Source organism: Rattus rattus, chromosome 8 (genome assembly GCF_011064425.1).
Source record: "Rattus rattus isolate New Zealand chromosome 8, Rrattus_CSIRO_v1, whole genome shotgun sequence".
NCBI lineage: Eukaryota > Metazoa > Chordata > Mammalia > Rodentia > Muridae > Rattus > Rattus rattus.
In genome coordinates, this window is record NC_046161.1 from 18,512,861 (window position 1) to 18,530,288 (window position 17,428).

A 17,428-nucleotide genomic window follows, 5' to 3' on the forward strand; every position below is an offset into this window, starting at 1 on the left:
AACAAAATTCTGCTGTCATTCTGAGATACTAAGGTATGCAAACATTTAATATTTTCATAACCTTTAGAAGAATCTTCTGTTCCTTTCTAAGGCAATTCTTCCCTGCCCATAGTCAAATGAAGGTTGAGATTTTAAAGTCAGGTTTTTTTGTTTGAGTGTACAATTACCCACTACCTCCCCTGGCTTCATCACTTAGAGAGTACGTACTTCCACGATCAGGAAACACTTATGAGTCCTGCTGACAGGAAATTCAGACTCCATGTTGGGAATATTCTATGAAACACAGGCTCATTTCATCTTGGGGCTTAACTCACCCTAGAGTTCAGTTCATGTTCTTAATTCTCCTTCCTCCTAACTCCACACCCAGCGATCACGGTGTTAATAACAATGTGACAGTTACAAGAGATCAGTCAGAAGGACCTGTGGGGTGAAGGCAGGAACCAGTCATCCAGGGTTAGCTCAAGCTCTTTCTTCACGTTTAGCACACTGCTCGTCTCTCCGAACGTTTCCAAGCATGTTTAGTCAACACATGCATTAAAATCCACTTGCTTGCTTCTTGCCAACACTTCCTGGCTTTCCTAGAAATATTTTAAAACCATACTCATATAAATTATATTCACTCAGTATTGTCTTTGCCCTCTTCTTTAAGGACTAGAATTTCCCAATACAGTTACAGATTTTAGATATTATTATTTTCAAGTTAAACATGATTCTCAAGTTAAATTCATGTAAGATCAAGCATATGGGATATTTAAATTTTATCTCACATATACCTTTTCCCTTAAAACCAATATTATTCATTTATAATACCTAAAGCATAATTCAAACTTTTGTTACTGCTCTCTATGAAAAGTCCTGCCTTACACGTTACTGAAGAGTAGCATTCTGGGTTGTATGAGCAAAACTGACCACACCTTACGTGAGCTGTTGAAATGAAGACTGAAGTGACAGTGACAGCTACTGGACTCGACTGTATTTCACTGTTATTTAGTGATGTGAGAAATTTCTCTGTATTGGATTATTTTTTGGTGGTTTTTCTTAGAGACAGGGTTGCACTTCATAGTCCCAACTGGCCTGGAACTCAGAGATCCTCCTGCCTTTGCCTCCCAGATGCAGGGATTACAGGCCACCATGCTTCATCTACACTGGCGTCTTTGAAGTAAGCTCAGTTATACCCCTGACACTGACATGGATTCTCATCAATAATGCTAAAGTCAGTGATATTAGTGATGCTTTGTCTTTGTGTGTGTTCATGTGAGTGTGTCTATGTGTGTACTCGGGTACCTGGACATATATGAGGGTGCATGCAACGTGAAAACCAGAGGTCGACTCTAGGTGTTTGCCAATATTGCTCTCCAATGTGCATTTTGAAGCAAGATCTCTTACTGGACTTAGAGCCCATTGATTTGTCTAGATTAGCTGTCCAATAAGCTCCAGGGCCCTCCTGGGACTGCCTTTTCTATTTCTGGGGCTATTGATGTCCCCTGGTGTCTCTGTACAGCATGGGTACAGGGATCTGAAATCAGATTTTCATGTTTCTCTTGCAGGCATTTTACTGACTGAGCCATCCTCCCAGTCACCACTACAAATCATTTTTACACCTATGTTCTCTCTCTTTCAGTTCCTCTACCCCCAGAGGTTGTTTGTATCTTGTCCAGGATGATCTTGGATTCTTGGATTCAAAAGAAATATAAGCCACGTATTGATATTAAACTTTAATTTGAATACTACTAAAACATTTATTTGTGATGTCCACAGGAATATATAAAGGCAATATGTTTACTATTGATTAGGTTAAAAGTGTGGCATTTATCTACCATGAACAATAATACGATACTTGCTGCAATGCTGACGTCACCTAAGACACCCACGCCCACTGAATAATGTCAGCCATTAAGTCACCAGCATCCAATTCTCGTCAGAAAAAGTTCACAAGAGAAACTGCACCTGGAGAGCCAGTAGATTAGTGTTTATGGTGTAGAAGAAGGAAATGGGAAGGAAGTGGAGGGACTGCCGATGGTTATAACACACTGCTGTGTTTGGGTGACGAGCATGTTCTGACAGGGACTTTTATGATGAGTGAAAACCACCTAACTGACTGTATGCTCTACCAGGACACACTGTGGAACAAGCAAGCTACTATAGAACTGCACTAGGAATTCTGATCCAATGATTTTTTTTACAATAGTTGTAGTACTGATCTACATTTACACAGCAGGGAACCCATTTCTATACTTTCTGTGTCAGTGGAATAGGAATTTATTTTCCTTAGGTATCTGAGATTTTACATTCTGATGCTTCTTAACACACAATTTCCAAATTTAGCAACCAGAAATTCACTAATAATGGCCCAGCTTGTCCAGGAACATGGATTCTATACCCAGGACCTCAAAACCAGAAAAACGAGATGAAGAGCAGGATGGAGGGAGAGGGAAAAACGGTTATGTTGTGGATTCTGAAACATACAGAATTGAACAAGAGTAACCGTGACAACTCTAGGCTGTGCAAACATTACAAAGAACAATTCACGTACCGACAGCGAGCTACAGCCCGTGTCTCTAGAAAGAAGGAAGAAAACCAGGAGCCACCAGGAAGCAGCTGAGGAGAAAGAACAGGGAGCTCCATCAAAGAGGACTTCAGGACGGAGAGGGTGATTTACTACAGACAGTGCTGGTCACAGGTAGCTCTCTCAGTGACTCAGGCTGCCAGTCTTGATAGCAAACTAGAGTAGTCTGGGACATGGTAGATTAGATCTCATGGAGGAGTCTCCCAGTTAAGTCACTTTTTCTTCTACTGGACCCTGGACTGAGATATAATGACACCAGGTCATTTCAGATTTCCCGCCAGTGACACTCAACTTTATGCAAATCTCTGGCCAGAAAACAGAAGCAGAAGAGATATGTTAATGTACGTGCATGTGAGTCGCAGTGAGGAAACTCACCAACGAGGCTTCAGATGAAATCCCTGAAAAACTCCGATGATGATGTCACCTGTGACAGGGATGGAGGCACAGCTTCACCCCCATCCCTATCAGCAGTCAGTGGGCTCTGTTCATGTAAGACTAGGATCCAAGCTAGCACTCTTGAGATCCACAAATGAGCATTCCAGGAGGAGCCAGCATGGCGCAGACCTACACACTTATCAAACACGTTTGCATAGCTCTTCCTTCAACACGGAGATTAATTTTAAAGGAGGGAGGGCAATGCTCAGGGAAGAATAAGACAAACCCAACTGAGGAGGCCTATGACTGGGGGAGAGGAGGAGCCTGTCCTGACTTCCTGGAGCCCTCACTATCACAGAGACACAACCTCCTGTTCCCATTGCCTCCTCTCTGAAATCTCAGAGTTCATCTCTACAGTGACCAGGGAGATGTCCTCTGGCCAGAGCTGGAAAAGTGGTAGTGAGACTGATTTCCTCATATCCAGTTACAGCCCTGTCTCCTCACATCAGACCACGTGAAATTGGGTAATTTGTAGTGTGCTTGTATCAACTTCAATATATTCTGATAGAAGATTCCAGCTTACTTCCAACACTGTTGACGTTCTCTTGTGAATGGAGTCTGGCCTCCAGGAGACTTTATCGTCTTGGAAATGACGCTATAAGTGGCATCCACCTCATAGCCCTGCTGTGGGCTCAGCTTCTGCTCCTACAATCACCAGCCTTCAGAATGACTCAGGAATACACTCTGCCACAACTCTCATTGCCACAGTGAAACTGGCCTCTCAGAAGACTCGTCTCAAACAGAAGCACAACAGAACTCTCTTCTTGTGGGCCTTACTAATACCTCTCTGAAGAGGATACAGTAAGTAATGAACTTCAAGTCTTTTTACCTTCAAACACTTCCATGCATCCCCTACTCTCCAACACACTCGCTCCCTTCTCCACTGTAAAACACTTTCCCCATCTTCCAGTCTCCAACACACTTTCACCCCCTCCTACTGTGGAACACACTTCACCCTTCTCTTAGTTTCCAACACATGTTTCCCCTTCTCTAGCACAGACCACACTTTCCCCCCATCTGCTAGATCCACTTTATCTTACGTACTATACTCATGCTCAAGGCTTCATCCTTGTTCCAGGATTTGAAAACTTGGGGGAGTTCTTCTGCTGATAAGGGAAAGATTAAAAAGATTGAAGAGGTCCACAGCCCAGGTGTCAGAAGCTGTATGTAACAGCATTTCTTGTTGGTCTTCTCTTATGTGAAACTGAAACAAGTGTGGCTGGTCAGACTATTCCCAACTAAACAGCTGTTGTGACATCATAAAACGTGGCTGGAAATCGTCCAATTCCTGTAGAGTGAGTACTTGGAAGCTGTCTTTACCTGATGTAGGCATTAGGCTAATACTGGCATTATAGAAAGTATTTGGTAATGCTCCTTCTGTGTTTCTTTCTTTTTTAAAAACTTATTTAATGGCGGGCTGTGGATCTTCTTTGGAAGTCTGGTTGGATTCTGGGGTGAGCCCATCTGGGCCTGGGCTTCCTCTGTTGAAGGCTTCCATCATTGCTTCCAGTTCCCTGTTTGTTATGGGCCACTTTAACTTGTGGTCTATTTTAGAGATGCCTCCATGGGCTGTGGAGCAAACGTTAGGTGTTAGGTCTATTTGATGTACACAGTCATTTAATTCTGCCGTTTTTTGTTTATTTTTGTGTAGATGTCCTGTCTCCTTGAGTGGAATTAACCTTTGTCTTTAAGGACAGTGGTATGCATTTTTTGAGTGTGCCAGAGTTCAGTGCATTTATGGTCAAGATTGTGATGTCCTCTGAGTTAACTGTTCGAGTGACAAAAATGAAGAATATTTTATATCTTCTGCTTTGGTTGAAGTCTATTTGCTAGATATTAGAAGGGCAACATCTGCTTGCCTCTTGATCACATTTGCTTGGAATACTTTTACCAATACTAACTTTGGAGATAAGATGAGTTTGTTGTAGACGACAGACGGAGTTCCTGAGTCCACTCAACTGACCTGTGTGTTTGGTTAGGGAGTTGAGCCATTTATATTTAGTGTTGTTATTTCTTAGGTGTATTGGTTACTGGCATTGTGCTGGGTTTTTATTTTGGCTGTTTGTTTCTCTTGTATTCTTAGTAGATTTTGTGGTTCAGTAATTGTAGCTTCATTTGTTTTTCTATCTTCTCTGCCCATGCCTATTTCTCTCATCAGTGTAAAGTCTTGCTTCTGGTCTTTTCTGTAGGGCCATGTTTTATGGCCATGAATTGCTAGACTGCTTATATCATGGGGTTTTCTTTCCCTTCAACTACGGTTCAAGGTTTTGTAGAGTACAGTAGTCTAGGTTGACGCTCATGGTCTTTGAGAACTTGAAGTGCACTGTTCCAGAATTTTCTTTCTGGTTTTCAAAGTTTCCATTTTGAAACTCTACAAATACAGACAATGCAGGCCAGTTTCCCAGAGATGGCGCCATGGTTAAGAACACACGTTGCTATTCAGAGGACTCTCCTTCAGTTCCAGGCATCCATAGGTGGGTTTGCCTTACAACCACTGTTAACTCCAGTCCCTGAAATCAGGGGCCTGCTTCTGGCCTCATACACACATGCACATGCAGCACGCAAAATACCATACATATAAGATAAAAACAAAAAAATCTTTATATCACTTCCTCATACGACATGAACTCTTCCCTGAATTGTTTACATTTACTGGGCTTCTCACCTACAAGTAATCTGAAATCAAGAACTGACTTAGAGATACCACTCCTGTATGAGCTCTCTGGTATCCAGTCAGTTCCACCTTCATGTGGAGAGATTTCCTGAATTCTTTACACTCACAGCCTTCTCCCCCAGAGCGAGTCCTACCTTAAACTCTTTTCTGCATTCTTTATAACTATGTGTGTTCTAACACACCACTCATTGACGGCCACAGCCCTTTGACTTGCAGTAGAAGGCTTTCCTGTACTCTATATCCATATCATTTCTCAAATGCACGTATTCTCTGATACAGGAATTTCAACTTGGAGTCAAAGCTTCCCGCACTCCTTACTTGCACAGTACTTTCCCATGTATGTGTCCTTTGGTACACAGTAAGTTTTCATGTGCTGATCAATGTCTTCTTGCAGTCTATCTTCATACAGTTTCTAACCAGTGTTAGCTCTCTGATGAACATCAAGTTATGTCCTAAATTCTTTACATTCAGAAGGCTTATGGCCAGTAAGGGATCTCTAATGTCATGTAAGTTATGGCTTGTTATAGGAATCTTTTCTGGGGTTGGGGATTTGGCTCAGTGGTAGAGCGCTTGCCTAGGAAGCGCAAGGTCCTGGGTTCGGTCCCCAGCCCCAAAAAAAAAAAAAGGAATCTTTTCTGTAGTCTTTACATCCAAAGGGTGTGTGTGTGTGTGTGTGTGTGTGTGTGTGTGTGTGTATTCTCTGATGCACACCGGACTTTGAATGAACAGAAAGCTTTCTGTATTCCTTATAGTCATAGTTTCTCCCCTTTCTGTATTTATTCTCTGATATAGTTTTGACCTGTGAGAGAAATATTCCCTGCATCCTTGTATCCAAGAGGGTTCTCACTTATGAATTAGCTGATGCACAGTGAGGTCTGGCTTACGGTAGGATGCTTTCCTACAGTCATTACATTCACAGAGCTCCTCGCTTACGTGAAGTCTGAGGTGTACATACATACTTGACTTGTGGAGAAAGGCTTTTCTGTATTTCCCTGTCCACAAGGCTTCTCATCTGCATGAATCCGTTGATGTCCAGCAAAGTTTGACTTCTTCAAGAAGCCTCTACATTCCTATGGGTTGTGACCTGCCTGGCATTTCTGACACACAGAGAAAGGGTTCTGGCCTTCTTCACGTTGCTAAGGCTTCCAAGCTGTGTGAATTTGCTGATGTACAGTGAGGCGGGACAGGGAGTTACGTTTGCTTTCTTTACGTTCACAGGTTTCATTCTATATGTGTTCTCTGACGAAAGTGAGAGTGGACTTCAAACTGAATACTTTGCTACAATGTATAAATTCCTATACTTTCCATCCTAAGATTTCTGATGGTGAACTGGGGCTGACCTACAATGGGAGGCACTCCGTCTGCCTCTGCCTCCCAAGCTCAGGGACTAAAGGTGTGTGCAGCCACCGCCTGGCTGAGTCTTTAGTTCTAACTGGACACATAAAATTATTTAAAATTATTCATCCTCACTGGGCCATTTCCTAACACATAGATCCTAATGCTTTCTGAAGCACGGTGACTTATTGAAAGATTCCTCAGAATAACTATATTTACACTATCTCTCTCAGGAGTCAGCTTACCATGCATCTTGGAATAGAACATTATCCCACACATTAACTTTAGTGACTTGCTCTTTACATTTTTCATGTTTTGGGCATTAAGTGCTTCTTAATAAAAGGACTTCCAGCCCTGATCGACTCTACTGGAGGCCTCTGGCATATGAACTCTCTTGTTGTGTCAGGATTACGCTGATTTGATTCAGAAGAATATCCCTTATCAGATGTATTGAATAGAACACCACAAATCTGGGATCCCGCTGTGGAGACTAAGATGGTCGGGATACCAGAGGATTTCCTCAGTCATGAAAGTGCCAGGTTGGGTGATACTTCCCTGAAGATCGACAGGCACGGTCTCAGAGGTCGTTTTCTTCCCAAGCTTCCTTTCCCTTCGTCTTCATGCCTCAAATCTACATTTTATGCCCACTGTGCTTTTAAAAAGAATAAAACCTGGCTCTTCTCAGCCTGCGTCTCACCAGACACACTGTGGAGAGGCCCACATCCCTGAAGGGCTTCCTCCTCTGTGTTCAGCTCTGAAGGCAGTTTGAGAGCTCATGGTAACTGTCTCACCTGTGCCAACCGTGTCTTCACTTGACCTACTGCTTTACTGATTCCCAGTCGCCACAAATCTTTCTCTTGATTTTCATGGCTGGCCTCACTCCTGGCATTCACTTTATGAACAGCGAAAATATTAAAAGCATCACCACCCTGAGACAAGTACAATGTGCCAAATTTGTTAAATAGTCGCATCAAATTTAAATAAAATGAATAAACAATCCCCTAACTGTGGGTTTGGTTTACTTTTTCTTTTTTTTTTTTTAAATAAACCTACCTTCTTTTCTTTTCTAAGGTTTATTTGTTTTATTTATACGAGTACACAGTCACTGTCTTCAGACACACCAGTAGAGGGCATCAGATCCCATTACAGATGGTTGTGAGCCACCATGTGGTTGCAGGGAATTGAACTCAGGACCTCTGGAGGAGCAGTCAGTACTCTTTTTTTTTTTTTCTTTTCTTTTTTTTCGGAGCTGGGGACTGAACCCAGGGCCTTGCGCTTGCTAGGCAAGCACTCTACCACTGAGCTAAATCCCCAACCCCTCAGTCAGTGCTCTTAACTGCTGAACCATCTCTCCAGTCCCAGACTGACTTTTGTCCTCTTCCTATGAGCACTCTCTGAGCTCTATGTCATAATCCTTGTATCTTTGAGTCACTTTACGTACACTGAACGCAAGACGACGTTAAGAGAGATCTGGGTATTAGTGTTGGTATCATCAACACAGTTACACAGACTCATTAGGGATCAAGAGCAAGTGTTGAAGAACATGTCAGCAAATGCCTAATTTAAAAAAGAAAGAAGACTGAGAATTTAGAGATCACTGACTAACCAAGAAAACCAACTCTACCAGTTGGTTCTCAACCTTCCTAATGCTATGATCTTTAACCCAGTTCCTCATGTTGTGGTGGCCCCCAACCACAGCGTTATTTTCATTGCTACTTTATAACTGTAATTTTGGCACTGTTATGGATCATAATGTAATATCTATGTTTTCAGTGGTGTCAGTCAGGTGACCCCTGCGAAAGGGTCATTTGACCCCCAAAGGGGTCATGACCATAGGTTGAGAACCACTGGATCTAAGTAGCACATAGTATTGAGATTTTGATAAATCTAAGAAAATATACTTCAACAGCAGAAATTTAGGGATATGTTAACATGGAACCCTTTCAGAAACTGCATAAAACACGTTTCACCACAGGACTAGCTATCTGCAGGAAAGAGTTTGGGTATAAAAAGAGCTCAACACAACCACTATATGATGAGCTCACTTTGTGTGGATAGCCCTTGCCCCATACCCACTCACTGACCAGGCAAGCATTGAATTGAGGCTTCGGCTGTGGTCCATGGCCTGAATCGAAGCCTCCGCTCAAAGATGGAACTCTGGTTTGGTCTTGCAGTGTCCTACAAATGGGAAATAACAGATCAGTTTTGCTCATGTGCTAAGTGAGGCCCTCTGATGAATGGTGACGGGGTCCACTCCAAAGACCACCCTATCACAACTGGATCAGAAACTTTCTTAAGATAGTATTTACACGGGCTGGAGAGATGGCTCAGTGGTTAAGAGCACTGACTGCTCTTCCAGAGGTCCTGAGTTCAATTCCCAGCAACCACATGGTGGCTCACAACCATCTGTAAAGAGATCCAATGCCCTCTTCTGGTGTGTCTGAAGACAGCTACAGTGTACTTATATATAATAAATGAATAAATCTTAAAAAAAAAAAGATAGTATTTACACGCACATTGTTCATCGGCTGGAATTTCACCCTCAAGAGGCATTAAATGCATGATAAATAACCCAAAATAAAGATTTGGAGGATATTAATGATAATAGATAATAAAAGAGAAAATATAACCAAATTAGAGACAGAACTCCAGTAGGACACGTGGGACACAGGGAAAGTGGCAAGGATCTGTCAGAAACTTTGCATGTAAAGAGCTCAGTTAAAAAAAAAAAAAAAAAAGGGAAACAAAGCCAGGCACAGTGACAGAGGAAGTTTATTTCCAGCAAATGGAAGGAAAAGGCAGGTAGATCTCAAGGTCACCCTGCCATATGTAGCAACTTCTAGACCATTCAGAAGGGGTACATAATGACTCTGTCTCAAAAGAAAAAAATGTAAAAAAGGAAAAACAACCCACAAAGCAACTTAAACAAAGAAGAAAAGAAGAGTAAAAACCAAAGAATCCATGGCTGAGAAGGGGGAGAGAAAACCCAAAGCACAATGGCTTCACTTTTAAATAACTCAGGCAGATGAGGAAATGGGAAATTATAAGGAATAACTGACCTTTTGATATACAGTGGTGAACATTAAGGAAGCAGACACTAGAAGTATGGTCCAGAAGAGAAAACTCATACAAATATAGTTTTGATGAGGGAATTTTAGCAACATAGGAGAGACACACACAGAGGAACTCAAGAAACTCAATGGACCCTAAGTGGATCTGAGCGATTCTTTCACAGACATTGAAACAAACAAAATTCGTTGTTAGAAACGTCTGTAACTTCAAGAGGTTAGCCCAGAGGCCCTAATGAGAGAAATCCAGTAGAGGCCCCGCCAATTTCCCAGCTAGAACCTTAGGGCCAGAATTATGATGTTTTGAAAACTACATAGAGTAAGCTTAAGACTAGCCTGGGCTACACGAGACAATTTCAAAAGACAACGACAAAGAGAGAAACACAGGCTCCACAATGGCACTGAGCTACACTGCGCTTCTTAAAGCACCAGTTCTAACCTGGAGGCCCTGTGCCTCCCTGCATGTCAGAGTAGACGTGCTGTGGCCACAGAGTAGAACGCACTGGAGGCAGGGATGCCCAGGCAACTGCTGGTGGTCAGGAGAGATTGAGTTGAATGCTGTGATGCGTACCTGCTCCAAGCAGGACTGGGATCAGGTCCAGTCTGGTCAAAGAGTGAGGTCTTGTCTCCAGGCCAGAGTGGTGGGTCTAGTGCTGACATTCAGGAAGCTCCATCACGTGTTTCAAGCCAACCTGGGCTACCCAAGATCCTGGAGAGGGAGGAAGAGACAGATACAGAGCCTGCAACCTTGGGGCATTGGTGGGGTTCCATACTGTGGGATGCAGGGACACATGGCAGTAATCCCAAGCCTCTCGAGGATGAGGCAAGAGTCTGCAAGTTCAAGATCCAACCGGGCAACACAGGTGAGGTTCAGGCTAGCCTATGCTTCAGAGTAAGACCTTATCTAAAAAGACAAAAACAAAACAAAATAAAACAAAAAAAAACAAAAGAAAAACAAACCCCCAAAAAATAAATAAAATTAGGCATGGGCACAACTTTCTGTAGTCAAAGCAGAGTCAATACCGTCATTGAACATACATGAAAAAACTCTCAACAGGCGGTTGAGATGGCTTGGCAGAGAAAGGCATTTGCCACCAAATCTCATGACCTGAGTTGAACCCCCAGGGTACCAACTCCTGCAATTCATCTTCTGAGCTCAACATGTTCACCATGGCACACACGGCATCTCCCCAAGGAATAAATTAATGGGAAAAAGTTGTCATGAAAAATGCTCAACAAGTTGGGCTGTGGCGGTGCACGCCTTTGATCCCAGCACTTGGGAAGCAGAGGCAGGGGGATCTGAGTGTGAGGCCAGCCTGGTCTACAGAGTGAGTTCCAAGATAGCCAGGGCTACACAGAGAAACCCTATCTCAGAAACACACACACACACACACACACACACACACACACACACACACACAGAGAGAGAGAGAGAGAGAGAGAGAGAGAGAGAGAGAGAGAGAGAGAGAGTGAGAACACAGCACATAAACATTACAAACTATATGTAAATGGTCACCATAGGCTCATAGGGAGAGGGACTATTAGAAGGTGTGTCCTTATTGCAGTAGGTGTGGTCATGTTGGCTTTGAGGTTTCAAGCTGGGCTCAGTGTGACTCTCTCTTCCCGCTGTCTGCTGACCCAGATGTAGAATTCTTTGCTCCTTCCCCAGCACCCTGTCTGCCTGCAGGCTGCCATGCTTCCTGCCATGGTGATAATGGACTGAACCTCTGAACTGTGGGCCAGCCTCAGTTAAATGTGTCCTTTATAAGAGTTGCTGTGGTCATGGTGTCTGTTCACAGCACTAGGACACTAAGGCACTACACACACAGCGCACAGTGGAGCACACCTATAATCTCGGCACTCGGGAAGTAGATATAGAGGGATCCGTGGCTCTGCACTGCCCTTGTCCAAATGACAAGTCTGATGGCAGCCAGGCTGCACTGCATGAGACACTGTCTTTATATGTGTGTGTGTGTGTGTGTGTGTGTATATATACATAGCTATGATCATGTGATTCATAGCAGGGGTGTAACATTCCCCAAATGAAATTTCACAAGTGTAAGACACATAGTAAACAGTAAGAAGATACACGAAGACCAAAACAGATTCCTAAAGGCATTTACAAACTTTAATACTTCATCTTAAATTTTTTTCCTCAATAAATAGAGACCAAGATCGTATGTGCACACAACAATGGTTCGGTGCAATACAGCTACAGCCTACAACTCTATGGATGGCAAATCCTGAAAGTACTTTAAGGTCTGCACAAGACAAAGATGACGTTGGTACTGTCCTGCTCTCGTGGTACCCTGCTGAGAAGGCTCAGCCAGGGATACAGGGGCAGTGAACGGAGGATCCCCAAATCAAAAGTGAGACTTTGAAAATGTTTTCATTTGTAGGCCAAAGGACTCCCTGTGAGAACAAGGGTCCGGGGGTAATGGCGCTTGCCCCAAGCCTGATGACCTAAGTTCAATTCCTGGAACTCATAGTGGAGTTTTTCTCTGACCTCCGTGCACTGTGACACATAGACACATCAAAATAAATAAATAAAATACAATTTTTAAAAGGGGGGGAAAGACTTTACAGAAAGGGGGAATGGATGAAATAATTCATGTTAAAGAACACAATGTTGAAACAGCAACATATGTAGACGATGTATGAGTCAATAATAAAGTTCCTGGGCTGAAAATGTAGGAGAGCTGGACTTGCCTCCCAGGCATGGGATCCTGGATTTGCTCCCTAGCTGCCCAAAAAGCTGAGAACAGGGGCGTCCATGAATAGTCCTGGCAGTGCAGAGGTGGAGGCAGGGGGATTATAAACTCAAAGTCCTGGGCCTTCTGCACACATGTCAGAGTTGTGCAGCAGGTCTTCCTGTGGGACTCCTAATGGAGGGCTGGGGCTGTCTCTGACTCTTCTGCCTGCCTTGAGCACCTTTTCTTCCTACTGGACTGCTTCATCCAGCCTTAAAAGGAGAGGAAGCACCTGGTCTTACGGAAACTTGATTTTCTGTGTTGGTTGGTATCCATGGGAGACCTGCCCTTTTCTGAAGAGAAATGGAGGGGGGGGGCTGTGGGGGAAGGATAGGGAGGAGAGAAGGAAGGGAAAACTCCAGTTGGGATGCAAAAATAAATAAAGTTCAAGGTCTTCCTCAGCTACACAGTAAGTCCAAAGCTAGCCTGGGTTACACGAGACCCTATCTCTAAAAACTAATACAATGTTGTCAATACTATAATTCAGAATAAAATCCCACTCACAATAACTACTAAATTATTCTCAAAATCTCTTGTGTAGCTTCAATTTATCTATTTATTCACATTTTATGGAGCAGAAGATTCAATCTATCATCCATCCATCATCTATCTATCTATCTATCTATCTATCTATCATCTATCAATCTACCTATCATCTATCTCATCTATCAATCTGTCCATCTATCATCTATCTATCTATCTATCTATCTATCTATCTATCTATCTATCTATCTCTCTCTCTATCTACCTATCTATGTCTTGCGGTACTGGGGGGCTCGACCTATGCCCTGCACATGTTGAGTAAGCTTTCACTGCTGTGCTATATCTCCCATCTAACTTTACAATTTACTAGCTGAAGAATCAAAGACCACTATCCTGAAACTCAAAGTCAGAGGACACAACCTTCATGAGCGGGGACCCCAGAGAGGAGAACTTCTAGTCCTTTGAGGCCAGCTAGACTATACAGTGTCTTCAAGGCTATCCTAGACACACAGTGACACACACACACACACACACACACACACACACACACACACACACACAGAGTTGGTGGGGTTGGGGTAGGTTCACAGATTGTAAAAAACTGTAGAAATCCACATTGTTCAGAGATTTAAAGATTCAATACTCATCTTTTTTTTTTTTCTTTCTTTCTTTCTTTTTTTTTTTTTTTTTTTTGGAGCTGGGGACAGAACCCAGGGCCTTGCGCTTGCTAGGCAAGCGCTCTACCACTGAGCTAAATCCCCAACCTCTCAATACTCATCTTAATGCAAACAATAATTATCCCAAATGCTGTCGTAGACAGTCTCCTAAACATATGTAATGCATTAAGCCCCAAATTGTCAACATAATTTGGTTAAGAACACACGAGCTAGGCGTGGTGATGCATGCCTTTAATCCCAGCGCTCAGGTGGATCTCTGTGAGTTTCAGCCCAATCTGCACCACAGAGCAAGCTCCAAGCTACCTAGGACCACATGGTGAGGCCTGTCTCAAAAACCACCACCACCACCAACCAAACATCCTTGTAACATCTGCCTCCACACTATAGGACCACAGTAACCAACACGGCAGGGCCACAGCACAGTCAGCGTCAAGGCCACCAGTGGAACAGAATGAGCGGCCCCAAAGCAAAAGCACGTGCACTCAGGGTTATACTGTGGATCTGAATGACACTCCAAAATCCAGGTGCAACAGTCTTGGTCAATAATCATTGAACTGTCTTTGGACAGAGCCTAGTATCAGAAAATAAGGTCACTAGGGACACTAGGAGGACTATTGGGGGGTCCTCACCACCCCTTCCTGCTTGCTGGCTGCAGTGAGGTAACCAGCTTTCACACATATATCCCCAGCCCCCATCAACCAGGTTCCTGGCTTCAGTGAGGTAGGCAACCATGCCCTATGTTTCTCCTCACCACAGAGATGGTGTGACATGATTAGGTAACCACTGACTGAACGCTCTGGAAACCACAACCACAACGGCCTTTCCGCCTTGACAATCAAGAGACGGTGGAGGACTGTACCCCATATTCAAGTTGCACAGACATCGGGGACCTGATTAGCCCAACTATGCAGGCTATATATTTCCCTCCCCTAGAGGTGGAAGCCTGACCACAAACTCACCATTTCCAGCTTCCAGGGAACGGAGTTCTTCCCTCGGACTTTCTGGAAGTACTATGTCCTGAGGATTTCCCAGGAAAACGCAAGTCTACATCTGGAAGACAATCAAGAGTACCTGCATTGGCAACTTTACAGTCTTATTCTACTTGAGGTTCAGCTGACAGGACTGCCTCAGGCTCCAGAGGAAGGGGTCCTGCAGGGGGAGGGGTTCTGAGAGGGAGGGCTTCCTTCCTCTTCCCACACCCCCTCAATGTTTCTCCTTTCTATCCAGTCTGCCTTTCCACAGGCCATGCTTTCACTTTTTCACACCTCCTCAGAACTGGTCTCCAGGACCAGATCTCTTTTTCAGTTGCCTAGTCCTCAAAGCTTTCCCTCAACACTTTCTCAGATTGAGGCATCCTCTCCCTCAGACCCTGGCCTCCTCCCTCAGGCCTTGGCCTCCTCCCTCAGACCCTCACCTCCACCCTCAGGCCCTGGCCTCCTCCCTCAGACCCTCACCTCTACCCTCAAGCCCTGGCCTCCTCCCACAGGCCCCAGTCTCCTCTCTCAGATCCTCACAACCTCCCTCAGGCCCTGGTCTCTCTAAGGCCCTCATTTCTTCCATCACACCCTTTCTCAGGATTACATCCCTTCTAACGTCCCTTTAGTTCTTCATCCATCCTCAGAATCTGGCGGGAGATTGGCAAACACTGCATCACCCATCCCTTTGGAAGACTCTTTGAGTCTAGTAGATACCAACTTCTGATTTCTATGAGGGCCAATCCACTGACTACCCTGACTGCCTAATGACAGGCATTGAGGAAGTCATTCCCACTAAGAACCATTCCCTGGCCTCAACTTACTTTTCAGTTTAGTTATCAGAGCCCCTATCCCATCTCTACTTAGGTCTGAGGGTCTCAGCAGGGAGGGCTATTGGCTCTAAGCAGCATGGGTCTCTCAGAGAAATTCCCCATTTTGGCCTTGCTGTGGACCCACTACACTGGGAATTAGGAGATAACATTATCTCATTATTCAAGAGGACAGTACTGCCACTCTATGATCCCAGATGGTCTCAGAGAGGTGACTAGGGCTGGAACTGAGGGTCCTGTGCAGCTGCCAAGCACACTCTACCAGTAAACTGGTTCCCTGTTGATTTTTCTTAAGATGGCTTAACTAGATTGCCCAGGATGGCCTTGAACTCAGTCTGTAGCCTAAACTGGTCTCAACCTCAGGATCTCTGCTCCTGCCACAGCCTCCCAAGTACTGGGATTACAGGACTCTAGCACTATGTCTGACTTGAAGGTGAGATATGTACCCAGGCCTAAAAGCCCTCTCTTCTTTCTCCTCAACAGGCACTGAGGGGACATGTAACAGAAGACAGGGAAGGGTGAGCCTCTGCACAGAGCTGTTCTGGAAGCCCACAGCCCATCGGCCTGAGTAAGGGCCAGCGAGTAAAAGTCGCTTTCCAGCCCAGTCTTCACACCCACTATTGGGATTGCAGAGAACGCCACAAGGAACGGAAACAGGGGTGGGGAGAGAGAAGGGGACAGGGAAGCAGAGCGCTGGGGTAGGACTGCCATAGCTGTGGGCAGCCTGGGCTACAGTGTGAGAAGCCCTGCCTCAAAGGAGGGAGCGAAGGAGGGAGGGAGGGACAGAGACAGAGACAGAGACAGAGGAAGAGAGACAGAGACAGACAAAGACAGAGACAGAGACAGAGAGGTATGACAGGCAGGCCAGCAGGCGGTGTTCCTACCATGGCCATCCATCAACCTGGGCATCTTTCCTTGTTATCTCCATCCAGATGAAGGCTGCCAAGGCTAGAGAGGAAACGAATGTAGGGAGAAGGGATCAACAGAAATAAAGACCCTGGGCCCCAATAACATGACAAGCCCAAAGACCACTTCAAGGTCTCCCTGACCTGGAGACCAACCCCCTCCCCTCTTCCTGCCAGACTGCTTTCTACTTCAAGAGATGCTTCTTTTTAGCTCTTCAGAGGAGAAAGGTTTACCTTTCCCTACTTCCTTAGTCCCTGAGCCTTCAATTCCTTTCTGCCTCTGGGAAGAACCTAGACACCTAGATTCTCAGTCCGCAGCATTGACACTGCTGTCCTGTGGGGGCTGGGCTCATGACAGAGCACTTCTCTAGTAAGCATTCCCTAGGATCCATCACCGAGAAGGGTAAGGTAGTACCCAGAGAAAAGGTGAGTACTCAGATTCCAACCCATGCCCTAGAGAACGGGACCCAAGAAAATAAATGCCTTGAGGGGAAGAGGTGAGAAATCAAGGAACATGCGTCTAAAATCGGTACAGCTAGTCCTTCAGAGCGATCCTGAAATTCAGAAACAAGCCATAAAGTAAAGGGCATACAGGGCGTAAGGTGGTGGGATTGGGTCGTGCAGAGATGCAGGTCCAGGAAAAGTCTGGGGCAATGAGTCACTGGGGCCAGGTAACCCGGTGGTCGGTTGCTGGCACTGTCCAGCTGACACAAGTCCTTTCAGAACAGCTG